Genomic DNA, 20,712 nt, shown 5'->3' with positions numbered 1-20,712 from the left:
TTATAGTACAATATGTGACCGTTGGGTTTCACATCCCAAGGTCTCTTGGACTACTTTGTCTATTCAGCTTCCACACTAACCCATTGAGGATTAGGTGTCCAACACATAATCGCTTATGGATAAGCGATACTACGTTTTTATGCATAGATGGTTTAAAATAATCAATGTAAAAGGCATGCTTTTGTATAGATAAGGACCGAGAGGGCTTATCTATTATTTATAAAATGAAATAGTGGGACACTCTGAGTTAGAGAGGCCTGGAAGCATTATTATCTGAAAAAAATCTCTCTCTGTGTGTTTTGAATTGATGGTCCTCTGTTAAACTGATAATTGTGTGCATGTATTGGTTCAGTTCTTTTCTGATGAGTTTTGTAACAATGATTTGGCTTTGAATTTCCAATTAACGCGGCGGTTGGAGCCCTTAACCTGTGTTTCCTTCATATTGACGGTTTTGGCTTCTTTAATTTTTGTATAGAGTTTCGCGGCCAAAACTCTGTTTTACATAGGGAATTGTGAAAATACTTAGCCGAAGCAGAGATCCGGACTTGAAATTCTATTGAATTTGGTTCATACCTGTATCAGGTTCGAACCATTATCGCATCGGAGAATCGCAAGTGGAGTGGGAAGGTCCTTTGTAACCGCCGAAGTCCGAAACCTCGACAGTCCGAACCCGAAACACTATAGCGAAGAGTGTATAAGTTATCGGGTTGGCAAGGTGTATCGCATCGCAAGCTTGGTGATGGAGGAGCAAGCCTTGGAATATTGAAATCGTTGATTGCCATCTCCGATAACACTATGTGTTATCACATCGAAGGAGGGAGAATTGGAAGGGTTGACTAAAGCGCCAATAGTGTTATTGGCTTAATATGCAATTCTTTGAATTTTAAAGCACCGATAGTGTAATTCTTCAGAGTTAACACGAAGAGTATTTATAAGCGCGACAATGTTTTAAAGCGCCGATAGTGCATTTCTATTACTTTGGAACAAAAGCCTCGTCGACTATGTATTTTGTGTTTAAAAACAATTTCCTTGTTTTAAAGTGCCAATTGTGAAATTTAAACTAATTTCATTCAATGCATTCAAAACCTCGCCGATAGTGTTTTAATGTAATTCCTATGGTATTACAGTTCCGATAGGAACAGAAGGTTCTGTTTATAAATTATGGCTGATAACAAGGGTTGGGGTGATTAAGAAGAAAAACCCATGAGGTTGTCAGGTTAACAGTGGATGACTGATATGCCAATTGATGTAGAAGGAGAAATTCAGCCAGATATTGAAGAAATTATATCGAGCTTCAGGTGTTTGTCCATATTCCGCGCACCCAAGCCACCACACTACTTATGCGGTTAGTCAAGATATTCTACGACGAAGCGTCTAGTCATGGGGTGAAGCCACAGGGTTTCCAATAATTGTTACAGTGTACGTTAAAGGCCATAGTTTCAAACTCAAAATTGACTGAATTTCAATTTCATTAAGTTGTTCTGAACACTAATCGGTTGCTTGCCTTTTTGTAATGGTGGAAACAAAAGATTTTGAGATCCTTATCTTTTGCTATTGTTTTGAATGGCTAGTTTCCCTTGGTTTCCAGCAGCAATTTCTTGAAGCGGCAACTAATGGAAGGGAACGAGATTTATCTCCCACAAGCCTTCCCTGGTGGGCAAATATTTTTTGAAACGATAGCAGCTTACTGCTATGGTTCCTTGATTCTCATGAATCCTTTCAGCATTGCTGCTCTAAGATGCGCGACTGAGTTTTTAGAGATGACAAAAGAGTATTGCAGAGGTAATCTTTGCAAGCAAAGTGAGTTTTATTTCAACCAAGTAATACTGAAAAACCAGGAAGACGCGCTTGAAGTTCTCTGAAACTATAAAAATTTTCATCCCTGCCTCAAGAAATGCGTATTGTAAACAACTGCATTGAGGCTATTTCTATGAGGATACTAATGGGTCTTTTTGAAACAAAATATTAGCTAAACGAAGGCATTTCTGTGGAAAGTTGTGAGGCCTCGTGGATAAATGATCTGTGGGCACTGCTGTTTGATTATTTTGGACTGATAATCGCCTTTATTCGAAGGTGGGGAATGCAGAGAAATTCATTGTTTTACGTAGATCGTTGGATCGTTGACATTTTGAGGGTCGGTGATTACAGTAGTAATCTTCATGACAAGTCTTTGGATTGCGAAGATCAGGTGTTTTCAAGATCCAAAAGGAAAGGCGTTATTGAGTCCATCGTCAGGCTTCAACCAGCAGACAATGATGTCTTCTTCTTATTTGTGATTATTCATTGTGCGCTCGCTTGGACCGCCAGCTCGGAGTGTCGTGCTCAGCTGGAGAAAAGAATAGTTATACAATTGGAACAAGCTACAATCACTGATTTCCTGCTTCCATTAAAGACATACGAAGAATAACTTTTTTGCTTCCAGGTCCGAAATTGACAGTATGCAGCGTACTGTTTCTCATTATACAGCTAGTTCATAGCAATCAAATATCAAAACATGGACAATTTAGAAGATTCTTTCTTCAATGAAGGGATCAAAGGCAGCCTCTGCAGCACGAATCCCTACGTTTCTGTCATCGCAAAGATCTGGTATGAATACCTTGCCGAAATCACCTTTGATCCTATGCTTTATCCATTTATATTTTTGAACCTTATTCAGACTGTACCGTCATCAGCTCGCCTTTCGCATGATGGACTCTACAAAGGAATTCATATATATCTTATGGTCAAAATTTCACCTCCATTTAAAAAAAAATCAACTTTCTTTTCACTTTACTTTCCTTTTGTTGTTAGACTTTTCACCGTCAATATTTTTTACTTCAAGATTTTCGAACAAGATGTTTTTTTTTTTTTTTTTCTTTATCGTTTTCTTGTCTGAGTTGAAGCTCCAATATTTGAAGTTCAAAATCTTAAAATCCATCTTTTAAGGCGAATGACATTCTTTTTCATTTTGTTTTTTGCCTACGGATTTTAAATTCCAAGATTTTGAAAACTCGACTTTTTCTTAACCTTATTATATACTTCATATTTCACACTCTTTTTACATGATTGCTTTTAAACGACTATATTATATACCTAATATTTCACATTTTTTTTATATGATTATTTTTAAGAAATACTTTACCCACGACTGATTCTATATTTTCAATATGTAAAATACACCTCCTTCAATTTTTTTTTTGAAAAAGTCTACAATTATATTTCTCAAAGTATTATAATTTAAATATATTTAATTATATTTCTCAAAGTATTACCATTTAAATATATTGGACTTATCTTTTTAACCACACTTGTATTTGTGAATGGTTAATTTATTATAAAAAATTAATTTTCAAATTTTTATTAGTGAATGGTTAATTTATTATGAAAAGATTAATTTTGAAGAGCAAAATTTTAAGCATAACCTTGAAGAGAACATAAGAACCCAAAACCTCAGAAAAAACTGTATGAAGGTAAAGACGCCATACAGATCTAACAACCCGAAGGTTGGGCTGTAGATGAATCCCACGGAGGAAGGTCGAGAGGAGAAAAAAACAGGAGGTCAAGGCTCGAGCAATGAGTTCTGCGGGTAACTGTCAGGCAAAATCAAAGGGGCCTCGAACACAACTGATCTCGCCATAATATAAATCCAATGCCAAAGACGAAACACCTAGCTCCGACGTCATTTCGTATCAGGTGTCGAATCAACAAAGTAACTTAAGCCGCTCCAAATTTTAACAGTTGCGTTCTATATCGCCGAAGGCCAAACTGTTGTGCATGCTCTTCAATTTTGAGTAGCCAAGCTAAGATTCCAGAGCGCATTTCCAGGCATCAGGATTTTCTCACTGTGGTCGAATAAATAAATTGGCGAAAAAAGATCGATGAATGGTGAATAGAGTCGTTTGAGGAGCGCGAAGATAAACTGGTGATCAATCTGGAGTTTATCTTGTGTGAATATCACCTGTCCGCAAATCTAGCTGTGGTGACAGAGCTGATATGCCACTTGTATTAACAAAATTCAATTGTTGAGGTTGTGTCATCTCGAAAAGCCATCGAGAATCCATCGTCGTTGGAGAATTGGGGTACCATATCTGTCAACAGTGGTGAGGGGTGCATACCGTATTTGTTTGCATCCAAATTGTTGTGTCAAAGTCCGCCAAGACTGAGTGACCTCTTGAGTGGAGTGAAGCAAACCATAAGGGACATCAAAGGTATAGGCTATCTAGATTGCTCAAGTAAAGCCATACCCTTTACTCCACTGATTAAATACACGTTGGGCGTGGAAGAAACATCGAACCATAAGACAGATTACAAGGTTGAGAGGGCATATATATCACTTTCTTTGTTACCAGGCAAACCGCAAGGGAAATTCGCAGATGACCGTCAACACTAAAGCACCGATTTCTAATCTGCTGGGATGAAGTTGCAGTGCTAAAAATTGAGTTTGGGGTAGCGGCCATTCCATTTCATACACAAAATAGACTTCTTTTTCTTTATTGGGACATGTATCAGGAGCGTAGCAGCAGTGGAGAGGCTGAGGCAATCACAGCGTGGGTGCCAGCGGACCAGATCAGGCTTGTTCAACTGATTCCCTTCGTTGATTCCAGTGAATTAACATCACCAGTACAGTTGGAGAAGTTTGAGTATTGTCCAGCAGAGGGGCGAGCGAACCACTACTGACAAATTTTTTTCTTTGAAAAGGGTAAGGACTGATTCTTTAACACGGTCCCAAGCATCTGCATCGGCAGTAACGTAGGGATACAACTTGACCAAACCCACTGAGGTTGACCATTCACGACTCATAGGGGGCACACACACGAGAGGGTCATACACAATCCCTCGTACTACTTGCAAATCAAAGATTTTGAATCAATGGGCGAAAGCTTTGCTCGCCGCGCAAATTTGATAGGGGAGATATAAGGGTTAATAATTTCTTGTTTGTTTGCAGAGGATAATATCTATATGTATGTATGTATGGAATCATATATTGAAGCTTCAACAATTACCTTTCAAGTTTGTGGCTACACATGTCTTTATTCATTGGCCTCTTTAAGCCAAATTTTTTAAAAATTTAATCTTTTACTTGGATATTTGCAAAAGTATGTTGATGTAATCTCGCTATGTAAAAATTAATGTATTTTTACATCTTTTTCTACTTTGGTATGTGAGAAGATAGGTGGTCTTGATGAGACCTTGGAGAACACTCAAAAACTTGTTGATGAATTAGTGAGAATATATGGCTCTTTACAGAATACTACCTCCTCCGACCAAAATCATGGCCAAAGCAGTAGACCATTCTCAAAAAGAGTCTATGTTATTTTGCAGAAGAAGCACCAATGGAAATTGAATGAAGGTCGACGAAGAGGGGCTAAGCTCTTTGCACTTGGATCTGAATTACAAAAAACAAAGTGAGACATAGATCTTCATAAGTTGGAGGAATTAGACACATGTTTATCTAAGGTGGGGCAACCAAATGGAAGAAACTCAGTTGGGCTCTCAAGCCATCCATGCTTGCATTGATACAACCCAAACTTTGGGAACACCCTTGTGAGTAGGTCAGGGTCACAGTTTCTTCTTGTCTCCAGAGAGTCATAACTCTAACATGAACATTATTGTCATATAACAATGATCTAATGAGAGATATATTCTAGTTGATAGTATAAGCCCTTGAGGGATTGAATAACATCATGCTTCCTACCTTTCAAAAGTGGTGCAAAATTTTAAAACTCATGGCAGAATTCAGCTTTGGCACATTCATGTTGAATCTAGAATGTGATGAGTTAATCTTTCAGTTGATCTAAAACTATTACACCAATATTACATTAGCACATTCAAACCATGTCAAAATAATCATGCAAAGGATTGTGTCTTTATTCTTAGAAGGTGATGCTCACATCTGCAAGATACTAAGATCAAAATTGTTGACCATTTGGAGGAAGAAACCATAGGGATCACCAGTTTCCTATGATCTAGTCGAGAAGTTGGGGAAGTGAAACATAAAATTTCTCAAAAGAGTGCTAACTAGGAAGGAGCTGAAGAGAATTGATGGAGGAAGAAAGAACAAAGGAAATAAAACCTGCAACAAAAATGAACTAAGAAAAAAGGACTATGCTTTATCTGCAAGGGACCTTGGGCACTTAACCATTCATGTCCAAGTGAAAGGAATAAGGAAACAATGATAGAAAAAAAGGAGATTCCTTCACATCATGAGGATTCATCTGAAGAATCTAAGAAGTCAAGTATAAATAATGAGCAGCAACACAATGTTATTCAAAGAGATTTACAGGACAAGCTGATAATAATCAGTCAATTTAATGAAATACATAGGGAAGGGAAGGAGGTAATTCTTCCTAATGATGTGCTAGAATCCTCTAGAACTTGGTCAATCCATGAAAAATATGAGCAAATAGGTGTAAATAAGAGTCCAATGATGTATCAATGTTTCACAATGGGAGAAGATGAACAACATATTTCCTTCACAGATGTGGGAGACTAGGAAAACTTGAGTGAGGAGCCAATAGTAGTGAATTGAGATGATGAGAATAATCATGAGGAGTAGCATGACAGATATAATGTGCAGGATGAGACATTCCCAGAGAGTTGGTCAAAGGTTCAAGTTGAACTTGTGGTCACGGGGCATCTGATGCAGATAGATACAAAGACATTCATCACGACACCAGTAGAGGAATTGAAAGAAAATATTATGCATTTCAAGACAAATCTTATGATGTTGAAGCAGAGAGTTTGGACAGTTCAAAACATTGTCTTACATGAGAATAGGAGATTTGAGGAGTTCATAGAGGTATGTGTCAAGTCAACAACCAAGATATCCAGTGTTGAGGAACGATGCAAGTCCATCACAAGGTAGAAAGAGGAGCACAGTTGGGAGTTCTAGAGCAACCCTCTATAGGAGTACATAGATAAGGCTTGCAGCACTACGAAACCACCTTTATACACTAGGGAAAGCAGGAAAAACTTCCCCAAATGGATCATGTTAAGTGACTGGGTGGAGCAGCATGAGTGGGGCATCAAGCAACTTTAACATAGTAGATTTGTTCCATGTGCAGGTATTCAGCTTTCCCATGGCATGGATTGGTGAGAGATTAGGAGTTAGAACTCTATTGATGGGATGATTATTAGGAGGATACTCTTAGCCAAGGGCATATTATAGCTTGGGCCCTTACATAAAAGTAATGATGGAGGGTTGACATTGTATCATAACCCAGAGGTCCCAGGACTTAAATGGCATTTGGATCCAAGAGAATCTATTAGGGGCAAGATTGGGATGAATTTTGTTTAGAATCTAAGTGAATCTATTGGAGGGATTAGCCAAAGGGTTGTTTGGGATCCAGGTATCAAATGATCCATTCAGGATCATTTAGTATGGAGGCATGGAATGACATATTGGGTTGTATGGGATCCTGGTATCAATGTAGAAATTCTTTTCTTATGGATAAAAGTGGATTGCTTGAGGGAAAGTAGTTTTTGGGCAGGAGGATTTGTAATATTCCCTTTTCTTGACATGGTTCAAGGGGACAGAAGCTTCCCATGGTATTTACTGTGGTGTTTGCCCATGGTATCGACCCATGGTACTTACCTTTGTTTTTTGAGGAAAACAACAAAATAACACTTCTAGAGATTCCATCGAGCCTTTAAAAGGGGATAGGAGCTAAGCATTGGGGGCATCTTGACTTTCTCTACCTTATTAAGTGTTTGTTGAGGATTTGGCGTGGCCAGTTCTAGCTTGATCCTACGACGAAAACCCTGTAGTGAATTTGTTTATTGGTTCCATTTAGGGTCCACGACTAAGCTTCAATATCTTAGATTAGTCTTTTAATGAGTAGTTGCGCAGACCATTTGCAAGGGCTCCATTCTTATTTGTATGGACATGTATCTTGTTTTGAGCTATTAATATAAATAATCCTGCATTTCTAGATCCCATTTTTGTTCTTATCTCTGTCAAAAGTTTATTTATTTCAGAACACTAAGTGTGCTATATTTATTATAATTTTATCACTTGGGGATCTTAGATACAATTTTGTCCTCTACCTTATATAGATCTTATCAATAGTCCTCTACCCTATATACATCTTATCGATAGTTGTTTATTTCATTTGTTTCGCATTAGTATTATAGATATGGAATGTTTATTTCCTTGATGATAGATACAAGGAGTTATAAATGTTTGTAATAGAAAATGGAAAATATTTCGTTATATATATAGTTAATATAAAAATGATATTTATAATATGATAATTTAAAAAAATTAAATTTTAAATTTAAATAATATAAAAATGACATTTATAATATGTTAATTTATAAAGAATATATTTTAATTTTAAATAATTTTATTTATTGTTTATTTTAAATTTCATTAATAATATTAGGCCGACATCAAGAGTGGGGCGACGCGCGGACTTGTGAGCTAGGGATACAGACTTTTAGGGCTGGTTCTCCATGGAGGGATGCAAAGGAGGGAGCTCCACTCCCTCCTATAAGCAGGCAGTCACCGGCAGAGGCAAAAAACCAGTTGAAGAGGATAGAGGTCCTTCTGATGATGTAAGGCAAAGAAATAAGGAAGAGGAGCAAGATGGTTCTAAAACCAGGGAAAGAAACAACACTAAAGACAACCTGGAAGAGGACAAGGAACAGAAAATAAAAGGTAAAGAACAAAAGGGACCATGCAAACCAAAACCTCATTCACGCCCAGAGTGGTGTTGAATGATCCTGCTTTGCAGGCGCATAGGGACCACATGCAGACGTATGCAATCATTTGTAAATTCATGGGCTTATGGCCTACTAAAAAGGCTTTTAAAACTTGTATTTACCACTGGAAACAAAAAGGAAGCATAGAACTTCATCTGGGGTCAAAAGGGTTCTTTACTATAGTCTTTTAAAATATCGAAGACAAGGACAGAGTGTTTGAAGGAGGGACCTACATTTACACAGCTGCATGCTTGTATATGCAACCATGGGTGATGAATTTTGTCCCAGAACGTGAAAATTTTACCTCGGTTCTGATTTGGGTAAGACTCTACTCTTTACCTTTAGATTATTGGCAACTGGAATCCTTATCTGCCATAGGAAATAAGCTAGGGAATTTTGTCAAAGCCTCTGAGGCCACCAGAAAAGGAAAATACACATCCTTTGCAAGGATATGTGTGGATGGACCTCTCTAGATCTCTGCCAGATGAGGTAATATTTGAAGTGTTTGATGAAGAATGGGTGCAAACAGTGGATTATGAACACATCCATTTCAGATGTCGTAAATTCCATGAGCATGGGCACTTATTAAAAGATTACCCTCTCAGTAAAAAAAAAAAAAAAGTAAAACTCACACCATGAAAGATACTGAAAGCTTTCATAAGGTGGTCCAGAAAGGAAAAGGGAGAAAACGGGAACCGAAACTACCTCACATAGACAAGCAACATGCCAGTCAAAACAGGTTTCAAGCCCTAGAAGAGGAAGAAGTGATAATGCAAGTAGATCAGGTCAAGGGAGGCAGTCCAGTGGAGGAAGAGAAAGAAGAAAACATTGAGCTATCACAAAACAGAAATAAATAGGAAGAAGACATGATGAGTGACACAGAACTGGAAATGGAATAGGAAATGACCCAAAGTGATATGGAAATGGAGGATCACGAACTACAGGAAATTCTTGAGAAAGAAAATCTAGATCTAGAAGGATTCTTAAAACAAGGAACCAGAGAGGGAGTGGATTTGTTACCTCAAGAGGAGTTCCATAAAGTTCAACAACTGTTCATCTGGAAAACTCAGAACAGAGGGTCAGAAAAGCAAAGGAAAAATGAAAAACAAGGTAATGAAGGAGTGAAAGCTATGAAAACCACACCAGGATTAGCACCAAGAATCCCAGGAAAGAAAAGGGGCCGAAAAAGAAGAACAAACTGTTGATGGAATGTGGAAAGCCAATGATAGACTCAGGTAAGATGAAAGACCTATCCAGTTACTTCTTTACAAATCTTCAATAATGAAGTTCACTTCTTGGAATATAAGAGGTCTGAGTAGTAAAAGAAAACAAAGATTACTAAGTAATAGAATGAAACAAGCAGCCCCAGATGTGATCTTCATTCAGGAAACTAAATGTTCCATTAAAAAAATAAAAGAGATTCACAGCAAATAGCTCAATAGATTTGAGTTTCTGGAAGTCAAAGCAGAGAATACAGCAGGAGGAATTCTCACGCTTTGGAACCCCCAAAAGATTGACATTATAGATGCTGAAGCATCTAGAGATTATCTATCAGTGGTCATTCAACCAGTGGGAGATAAGGAAATTTACTTGGTCACGAATGTGTATGGCCCCCAAAGAATGGATGGTAAACTCATGCTTCTAGATTCCCTGCAGAAGCTTAGGGAACGACATGCAAAAATCCCTTGGATCTTAGGGGGTGATTTCAATATGATTAAATCGCTGTCTAAGAAAAAAGGAGGAACCAGAATTCTAAACAAAGACTCTTGTGCTTTTCAAACCTTCATAGACAATATGAAGCTCGTGGATATTGTTATGAATAATGGTACTTTTACTTGGAACAATAAAAGAGGAGGAGAGTCTCAGGTGGCCTCTAAATTAGATAGGTTCATAAATTTAAAAGATCTTATGAGCAAGGACAAGGACATAGTTGCTAGCATTCTTCCCTTTGGAGGCTCGGATCATTGGCTGGTACAACTGGATATTCAGGGCATTGGAAAACCTAAGAATAGACCTTTTAGATTTGAAAACATCTGGCTCTCCCACCCAAACTTTAACAATAACATAGCCATCTGGTGGGCAGAAGATTTGGAAATTCAGGGCACAAAAATGATCCTTCTTCAAAAAAGACTCAAACATATTAAACTCCAGCTCAAGGAGTGGAACAAGAAGGAATATGGCAATATTTTTGAAGCAAAAAAAACTTTTGAAGGAAAAATGCAGAAACTCAACCAAACCTTGATTATGGAGGGTTTTGATAAAGAGAAAAATGATCTGGCAGCTAAATATCATCAAGATTGGGAGAACTTATGTAAACAAGAGGAGATTTTTTGGAGGCAAAAATCCAGAGTGCAATGGCTAAAAGAAGGAGAATGCAACACCAGATTTTTCCACAGATCCACTATGGCGAACAGAGCTCACAACAGGATTTCTTCAATCAAGGACAAGGGAGGTAACATGCTCAGCACGCATGAAGAAATTGAAGCAGTGTTGGTTCAGCACTTTTGAGGCATTGCACAGGAAACCTGTTTTGACAGAGAACAATCCATTAGGGTTATTTCTAGACATATAGCTAAGCTGGTTTCCATAGAGGACAATTTCAACCTCAATAGACTAGTGTCGGAAGAGGAGATTAGTGATGTCCTAGAAGAAATGCAAAATCGTAAGGCACCAGGTCCGGATGGTTTCAATGTAGACTTCTTTAAAGCTCACTGGAATATAGTAAAATAGGACATTCTGAACATAGTGGAAGACTCCAGAAGGGATAAAACCATTTTGAAGGCTCTCAATACCACCTTCATCTCCTTGATCCCTAAATAGGATTTGGCTCAAACTCCTAATAGGTTCAGACCCATTGCCTTATGCAATGTTGTCTACAAGATTATTTCCAAAGTGGTGGCCAATAGACTCAAACCTCTTCTTCCTACCTTGGTGTCAGCTGAACAATCTGGCTATGTGGAAGGCAGACAAATCCTTGACAACATCATTCAAGCTCATGAGGTGGTGCACTCATTGACAATCAATAAGAAAGACGGAATGATCATGCAACTGGACATAGCCAAAGCCTATGATAAGCTGAATTGGACATATATCAGAAAAGTTCTCACTGCTTTTGGGTTTGATCATAATTGGATCAAATGGGTTATGGCCCTAGTTACTTCTCCCAGTTTTTCAATCCTTGTTAATGGCTCACCCTCAGAGACTTTTACTCCTTCAAGAGGCCTAAGGCAGGGAGATCCACTCTCTCCCTTTCTCTTTATACTCATGATGGAAGGGTTGGGTGGAGTGATCAGGCATGCTAAAGGAGTTGGTAAAGTCAAAGGTCTCCAACTTTCTAAAGATGGTCAGGCCTTAACTCATCAACAATTTGTTGATGATACCATGTTGCATGGAATCCCCATGGTCAAAGAAGCTCTAGCCTACAAGCAAATCCTGAGAGACTTTGCCATGGCTTCAGGTATGGAAGTCAATCTCTCAAAATCTAAGATTTTTTCCTTTAATAGTCACTTTGATATTCAGAGAAATATATCTAGAATTTTGGGTTTTCAAAGGGAACTCCTCCCCTCAAAATATTTGGGAGTTCCTCTTACAGCCAAACCATTACACAGGAGCATATGGGAGCCAGTAATTAGCAAATTGCAATATGAAGCTAGGAAATGGACTACTAGATCTATAAATTTGGCTGGTAGGTTAGTGTTAACCAAGGTTGTCCTTCAATCTATCCTAGTCTTTATGCTATCTTCTCTCCAAGCTCCACAAGGTGTCCTGCATCAACTCAGAACCATTCAAAGAGACTTCCTTTGGGGTAAGGGGGAGGATCATAAGAAATGGGCCTTGGTAGCTTGGGAAAAAATCTCCAAACCTAAGAACTTTGGTGGGCTAGGTTTGGATGATATTGAGATTCTTAGCAAGGTCTTAGGAGCTAAATTATGGTGGTGATGGGTTAAAGAGCAAAAAGCATAGTGGGCAACAATTTGGAAATAAAAATATGCCAGCACTTGGCATAACAATGATTTAATAAGAGTGTTAGGACACAGAAAGGGCTCGCACATTTGGAATAAGGCCTGGGATAACCGGGGCTTGGTCCAAGGAAACAACTTCTGGGAAATCAGAGAAGGAAACCTTAGCCTTTTCTGGGAGGATAGATGGCAACAAGAACCTATTTTATTAAACAAAGACTTAAGGGATGTCAAGGAAGAAATAGATAGCAAAAGGCTTTCTAAAGTAAATGACTTTTGGGATCAAACCAATAATAATGGAAAATGGAGAACCTGGAGGAATTTTGATTTTAGGGATAATAACACCCTGAAGGCTAAAGCAGAAACTCTAAAAGATATGTTAAATCAGAGGAAGATTCTGAAATCAGAGGGCCATGATCAGCTAAGATGGGGCAACAATAATGAGGGTGCTTTTAATCTCAAGGAAGCAAAACTCATTCTCCTTGACCTTAACTCTCAAACTCCGGATAAGATTTAGCTAAACCTATGGAGACATCAAGGCTGGATGAAAATTAAACTATTCATGTGGCTACTCCAGCATAGAAAAATTCTGACCTAGGATAATATTAAGAAGAGGGACATTTTGGGGCCCTCGAGATGTCAGCTTTGTGAAGCTCAAGAGGAAAATATGGAGCACCTTCTCAACAATTGCATGTTCTCCTCCAGTCTGTGGGATTCTTTTGCCTTCATTTTCCATCAGACGAATAGGGACAAAAGGAATATCTGCAACACCCTAACCAACTAGAGAAGAAATTTTTCAGATAACGAAGTTCTTGCCACTACATGGACCATCTTTCCAAGCTTCATTGTTTGGAATGTCTGGAAAGAAAGGAATAACAGAATCTTCAAAGATGAAAAGAGGACTGCTCAATGCATTTTTGAGTTGATCTTAAAACAGCTCAAGGAATCGGTCGGTACCATAGTGTGAAATCTCCCTAAGAACCCTCCCTCTGCTGCTGATCTAAGAATTCTCTATGAGCTAGGCTTGCATGGTTTTTCTCCTCAGGGTCTGGATAGAAATGTTATCTCCCTGAAGTCTGAGAAATATTTCTAGCATCCTCCTCCTAAGGGTTATCTGAAATTCAACATTGATGGGGCTTCCAAAGGCAACCTGGGCACTGTTGGTTATGGAGGTGTGTTAAGGGATGAGAATGGAAGTTTCCTTTTCATCTTCCACTGTTATTTGGGAAAAGCTACTAATAACATGGCAGAATTGATGGCTATGGAGCAATTTTTAGATTTCCTGGATCAGGAAAACCGACAAAACGTGATAGTGGAAGCTGACTCTGAGCTTATTATCAAATCGGTCAAGAAAATCAGTTGGGGAACAAAGCCAGAAAAAGTCTCAAAGAACTAGAGGCTGATCCAGGGCTTTCAATGGATTCAGCAGCACCTACAGAGCCTTCGTACAGTTAGCTTTAAGCATGTTCGAAGATCGGCGAACAAATTGGCGGATCTGTTGGCCAATCAGGGTGTGATCAGTATAGAGAACAGAGTAGCGTCAAAATGGCATGAGTTGCCTCAGAGCAGGTTAAAAGTGATTTGGCATGAACAGGCAGAAGATGACAGATTGGTGTTTCAAAGCAGAGCCATGGCCCTGGAATCAAGTTGATTCGACCAATGCAAATGGTTGCCTGTCGATTGGCTTTGATTCCTCTCTGACTGGCTTTTTGGCGGGTGAATCCTCTTTCCTCAGCTTGGGAAGGAATGGCGCTTCGACAGGCACTCTCAGCAGCCGCATTACTAGGAGTTTTCCATCTAGAATCAGCAAACTGACTTGGGAGTGGTTTTTTGGCGATCACAAGCATCGCAGGAGAAAAAAATTATTTTCATTTTCATAGCGATTCCATTTAGAGGGTTACACATGGCGGTGGGGCCGGTTTGAATACCGCCCCCATCCCACACTAATGTTCGGCGATTTTGGTGGGTGCGATATGATCCATGTCCATTAGATAAAATGAAGCAGATTGATGGTTGGGATGGATCGAGCAGGTTGGTGGTCATGGTGGTTATGAGTTGTGCTTCTTTTCTTTGCAATGTTGTCCTCTGCCGTCGGATAAGGCCCGACGGATCAATGGTGTAGATTAAGGAGACAGGGTGTTTTGATTGGCAGGAAGTGCGTTTGCCCTTCTTTGACGGTGGGTTTCTTATGGGCACGGTTCGATCCACTTTTCGGAGGGTCGGTGGGACCCTTTGTTCTTAACTTCTGTTTTGTCCGCTGCTTAGGTTCCGCTTTTGGCTTCTTCTTGTTTAGCTTTTATTTGTTGAAAGGCTAGGTTTTTTGGGCAGAGACTTTTGCCTCGGGCCCGATCTCGGTAGGTTCGGGGGGTCTCTCCCTTGGGCCACATTTCTATGTGGTTTGTTGTAATTTTTGTAAATTATTAATGAAAAAGAAGGTCCTACTCTTGCTTTAGCAAAAAAAAAAAAAAAGAAATTTTATTAATAATAATTGAAATAAAGATAATTATTTTTTATAATAAAATTAATTTGATTGAATAATATATATATATATATATATATATATATATATAGTGTGTAATGATGTGAAGACACTACTTTAATTCCCCACTCCTATAGGGATGATATGTTGGACATGATGATGTAACCTTGTCAAGCTTATTATTATTATTATTATGTATAAAATAGAAGCACCATAAAATTATCATAATTTTAATGGCTTAAAAATATATTTTTTATTTTCTGATACATTTCAAAATTTTGATATAGTTTAAATATATGTTTGATTTTTTAATATATTTTGAAATTTTTGTATCATTTAAATATAAGTGAGAATTTTACGAGATATTTTTTCATTTTCATTTTCCTTAGGATGGCAAAAATAATGTATTTCTCCAACACTTTTTCAGAATCTGTTATACTTTTAGCAAATTGATTATTTTAATCAGGAAATCAAATAAAAAATATTTGACAAAGTATTTATGGAAACAACTGTGTGAAGTTTAGGAAACATGAAACCTTCCGAGTGGAAACTCGACCCATGTTTAGGGACACATAATGGTTGAATCATCGTCAATAAACTATGAATTAGATCCACCAATGAAAACTAGTTAGTAATAAATTTGGGCTAATTAAGTTGGGAGATTAATTATATATTTGTTTTTTGACATATTTTGAAATTTTTATATCATTTAAATATAAATGAAAATTTTACGAGATATTTTTTCATTTTCAATTTTCTTAGGATGGCAAAAATAATGTATTTCTTCAACAATTTTTCAGAATTTGTTATCCTGTTGGCAAATTGTTATTTTAGTTGGAAAAATCAAATCAAAGAAATATTTGACAAAGTATTCCTGGAAACAACAATGTGAAGTTTAGGAAACATGAAACCTTCCGAATGGAAACTCGACCCATCTTTAGGGACACATAAAGGTTGAGTCATCATCAATAAACTATGAAGTAGATCCACTAATGAAAACTAATTAGTAATAAATTTGGGCTAATTAAGTTGGCAGATTCGAAGAAAAATAATTGAAAGGTTAAAGAAAATAATTATAATTTTAGCTGATTAAGATTAAATTAAGGTGAGAAAAACATTAAAAAATAATAATTAAATATTATTAATTAATATTTACATTGGAATTAAAAAATTCAATGTATTAAATTTAAATGTAATAAAAACATAATGATAAGGAATGATGATAATGGACACCAATGTAATAAAAACATAATGATAAGGAAGCATAATAATGGGAAGATAGGGAGATACGCAACATTAAATTATAATAAAAAATAATATAATGTTTAATAATAGTATTACACTTAATTAATTAATTAATTAGGTTAAAGTTATTAAATTCAAAAATCATAAAAATATTAAAAAATTATTTAAAATTTTGAAATTGATAGATAACAAAAGGAAATATAAATAAAGAATATTATAATTTAATAACAAAATCATAAATTAGTGTTAAAATAAAAAGATAAGAATTGAAAAATAAAAAATCAATAGCGATTCTAAATTGAAAATGACGTGTTATGTTAAAAAGGAAATTTCAAGAGTTAATATAATAACAGAGGATAAATGAAGGGAAAAGTGTATCATGTTATTATATAAATTTGAATATTATATTGATACAACATAAAGTGAACTTGTAGGACTAGGAAGTAAATGTGAGTATACCAAAAACAAATGGGGTAAGGAAGTATTGTAGTGTTCGAAGAGTTGATTGACAACAAGTTTTCAAGAATGGTTTAACTTATATTTATCCTCGCAACTAAAATTATTAAGGGTATTTTTGTATTTCAAGGACCTTAAGGGAGGTGAAGCAAGAACTCTGAAATCATCAAAATTCATGAGGTGTTCCTATGTGAAGGTTAAACAATGGCTCATTTAGAGATGTGACTATCATTATTTTCACTTATATTTTCCATTTATATGATCTTTAAGCCTATCCTGAAAAGATCCTCTTGGTTGGCCTATAAATGTCTTTTGATAAGAGCACTAAGGTGTTCAAAACTACAAGAATAAATAATTGTTGATTTAGAAATGTGACTATGATGATTTCCAACTATATGCTCTTTCAGACTATCCTTAAAACATCTCCTTGTTTGGCTTATATATGTCTTTTCAAAAGAGCACTAGATTTATTAAACTTTGTAGCCTAGAACGATATGATTTGTGTAGCATATCTAAGTAATTATTTTAATTATTTTATGTCATATATGCATAAATTAATTACTCCCATCTATAATTAATCAATTTCTTCAATCTCACTTTACTGTATTTCATATAAAAGTACTATTATAATAAAATATCACCAATATGGTTGTCATTATGTTCTTATTAGATTTGAATTTAAGATATATGATTTTTTAATTAAACTTACTTAGTTATTTGATTATCTTTAATATTATTATTACAATAGGATAATATTACAACATTATATCATATTAAAGTACTACTATAATATAATATCACTAACCAGTCTAGGTGCTATATTCTTATTAGACTTGAATTTAATATATATAACTTTTTAATTTAATTAATTTACTATTAGTATTAATTAGAAATATTTAATTATCATTACTTAATCTCTTTCTTATCTTAGTAATTGTGATCTTTTCTATTTTAATAATATTAATATTATGATTATTTATTTCATTCCAATTTAATCATCTAAATTTATTATTGTTTTCTTTATTATCATAAATATTTTTGGTCAAATCACTCCAATTTATTTACCTAGATTTATTATTAATTAATTTCTATAAGAGATCTAATTCATAGTTTGAATATAATATCAATCTATTTAATCTTCATCCTATCTTCATTGAAAATTATTCAAGATTTATTTTTCTATTAAAAAATTATGAACCATGATTTCGAATTGTGAAAACATGCATATTCAAATGAAATATAAACTTCTCATATTTTTATTGGGGTTGGCCATATCCTTGTATTATCTTAATTTTATTTTAACCTATAGTAATTTATTGAATCACAAATTATCTTTATATTTCGTTCTAATAATTTTTTGAAATTAATAATATTATGTAAAATGATAGCTTTCTCCACTCCAATGATTTAGCCAAGACTTCTTGCTTGAGGTTCTAGTAGTTTTAGTTAGAATTTGAAGCCATTTTAAGGAACCTCTTGCTATCCACGTCTTTTATCCTTTTTTGCACATTAAATACCTATTCATGTTTGTGTTCTTAATGGGGAACATGCTCACATGTACGAGGAGGTTAGTATATGGTGTATGCTTGGGATTGAAACTAAAAACATATAATATGAAACTGAATGTCAACGGAATAGAGAAAAGTGTAATCATGATAAAATATGATGGGTGGTGTCTAAAGACAACATTACAACACTTAAGGAAAAGCCATTGTGATTAGAACATCAAAATACATGAAATGAAACAATGATGAGTTCCATGTACTTCATGATCATTATACTTGACCCATAGAGTACTTTATTTATAGTGTCCAAATCCAACCAGTTTCCATGAATTATCGATATCCTTATTGTGATATATGAGAATTTGTAGTGATTATGTTGGTGATATTATGGTTGAGATGCCATGGTTTGTAAGTTAGTTATTTTATGGTTATATATTGATTATATGATGTGTACCATCTATGAATCTTGTAATGAATTGTTTAGATATTGACTCGTTGATGAATATATGGATTAATAAATGTTATTGCCACTATGTGTAGAGGGAATAAATTATTCTTGGTGATTCTCATATGAAAATCACACTATTACAATCAAATGTGCATTCATGACCTATAGCTTCTATGTTTGTCGTGTTTTTCATGAAATTTCTAGTGTGTTCTAAGTAGTCTAGGTGAAGTGGTTGATTTGATTTTGAATGATTATATTTGTGCTCATGTCAATAATGATTCTAGAAATTATTAGACAATTTTGGGAAGTAATTTGGAGGTTGGCTTGGAATTGTTGCTCAAATCTCGGGACCGCACCCTCAAAACTGTAATTTTCAAGCTATAGCTACATCGAAGTAGTGCCATGGATGCGATTGGAACCATATAACCTCCCTTGCAGGCTTGTGCATGCATTTTGGTTGTTAAGTGAGAGAAAAGCCCTACCTCATGGTTTACCCCCTCGAGTGGTTCTTTTTCCCCTGAGTGTCCTTTAAGCCTTGAGGAATGTTTACGGGTTATCAGTTGTCAGCCCCACTTTCATAACTGAAGCTCGCAAGTTGGGTCATGTCATAGTAACTCTTTTTCTCCTGTTTAACTATAATATCTCAACCCCCATATCCATATTTAGAATCATCTGGGATCTCAAGCCAACTATATATATGTGTATCATATGTAACTCCCTCCTCCCACATCTACCCAAGTAACCAACCAATCGGGGTAAACATGTGGCGAGAAGTTACTATGATATTATTTGACTCCCTATGTGTTACTTAAGGAAGTGGAATCGACAAAAACCCATATAACATACCTTCTATACCTGATACAGGTCTCCCATAAGACTTTCCAGTCATCCACATGACCAATTCTTCAGTGCCACTAAGTTTTATACTATGAAACCCTTTGTAACATCCTTCGTGAAAATTCCATGTGTTAAAAGTTAAAAACAATAACCATAGTTGATGGGAAACTTATTCCAAGCTAAATGTTGGGCAAGACATCTTAGGGGAAGTTCATTTGGTTGTTTATGGCTAAGGAAATTGGCAAAGGCAATGACTAACACTTCAGAAAGGAAAAATGTTGTGTTTAGAACATTTATTTATGAAAATATTGGAAATTAGGAGAAAAGGGAGGTGAAAGGTCACAGGTTGCATGTGAGGAGGAAAATGAAGGAAACTAATCGAAAATGAAGAAAATAGAGGCACCACTGATAAAAAGGCTTATAAGAATTAGTTGGCAACCTTTGATGAGTTGATTTTTGTAGCTCTCTCAATATTCTCTCTTTCTTTCTTACTCTTGGACACTTAGAGTTTTCTTGGAGCACTTTGGCATTAGAGTAAGAAAGGAAAAGAATGCAAGAGGAAGCAAAGATCAAGCAGGGAAAGGCAGGATCAAGCAACTACATTAGGCTTCATTGCAGGAATCAACTTGCATGTGTATTTTCCTTGCTAGATTTTGCATGCTTGGGATTGCTTGTGGTTCCTTTATACCATGGCATGGGTTTTTCCAGGTGTAACATTATTTTCAACCTAGCCTTTCCATTTAAGGATAGCCATGGTGTGATGGGGTTCTCATGTTTTGGTTGATATGGATTGTCAGATGGATTCAACATTCAGTGGGGTGGATCTCTGAATGATAGAGGACATGGCCTAGTGACCGCTGAGCCAGACTCTGAGTTATGGTAAAGCTATGAGTGTTTTGCCTCGGTGGACCTAAGAATCCTTATCGGTGAATGGTAGGATATACAATAAATCAAAGAGGTGGTTTTCTCTTCATTGGGCCTAGTAATCCTGAGTTTCATATATGTGGTAAAGCTTGGAGAGTGGGTCTCGGTTTAGAGCTTGGTGATCTAGGTTTTGACTGTGGTAAAGCCAGAGAGACTAGGAGATAGGAAAATTCCTCA

This window comes from Pinus tabuliformis, chromosome 5_1 (genome assembly GCF_031772625.1).
Source record: "Pinus tabuliformis cultivar Carrire ecotype Pingquan chromosome 5_1, CPIR1, whole genome shotgun sequence".
Lineage (NCBI taxonomy): Eukaryota > Viridiplantae > Streptophyta > Pinopsida > Pinales > Pinaceae > Pinus > Pinus tabuliformis.
The sequence above is the reverse complement of the archived record's forward strand: the minus strand, read 5'-3'. Positions refer to the sequence as shown.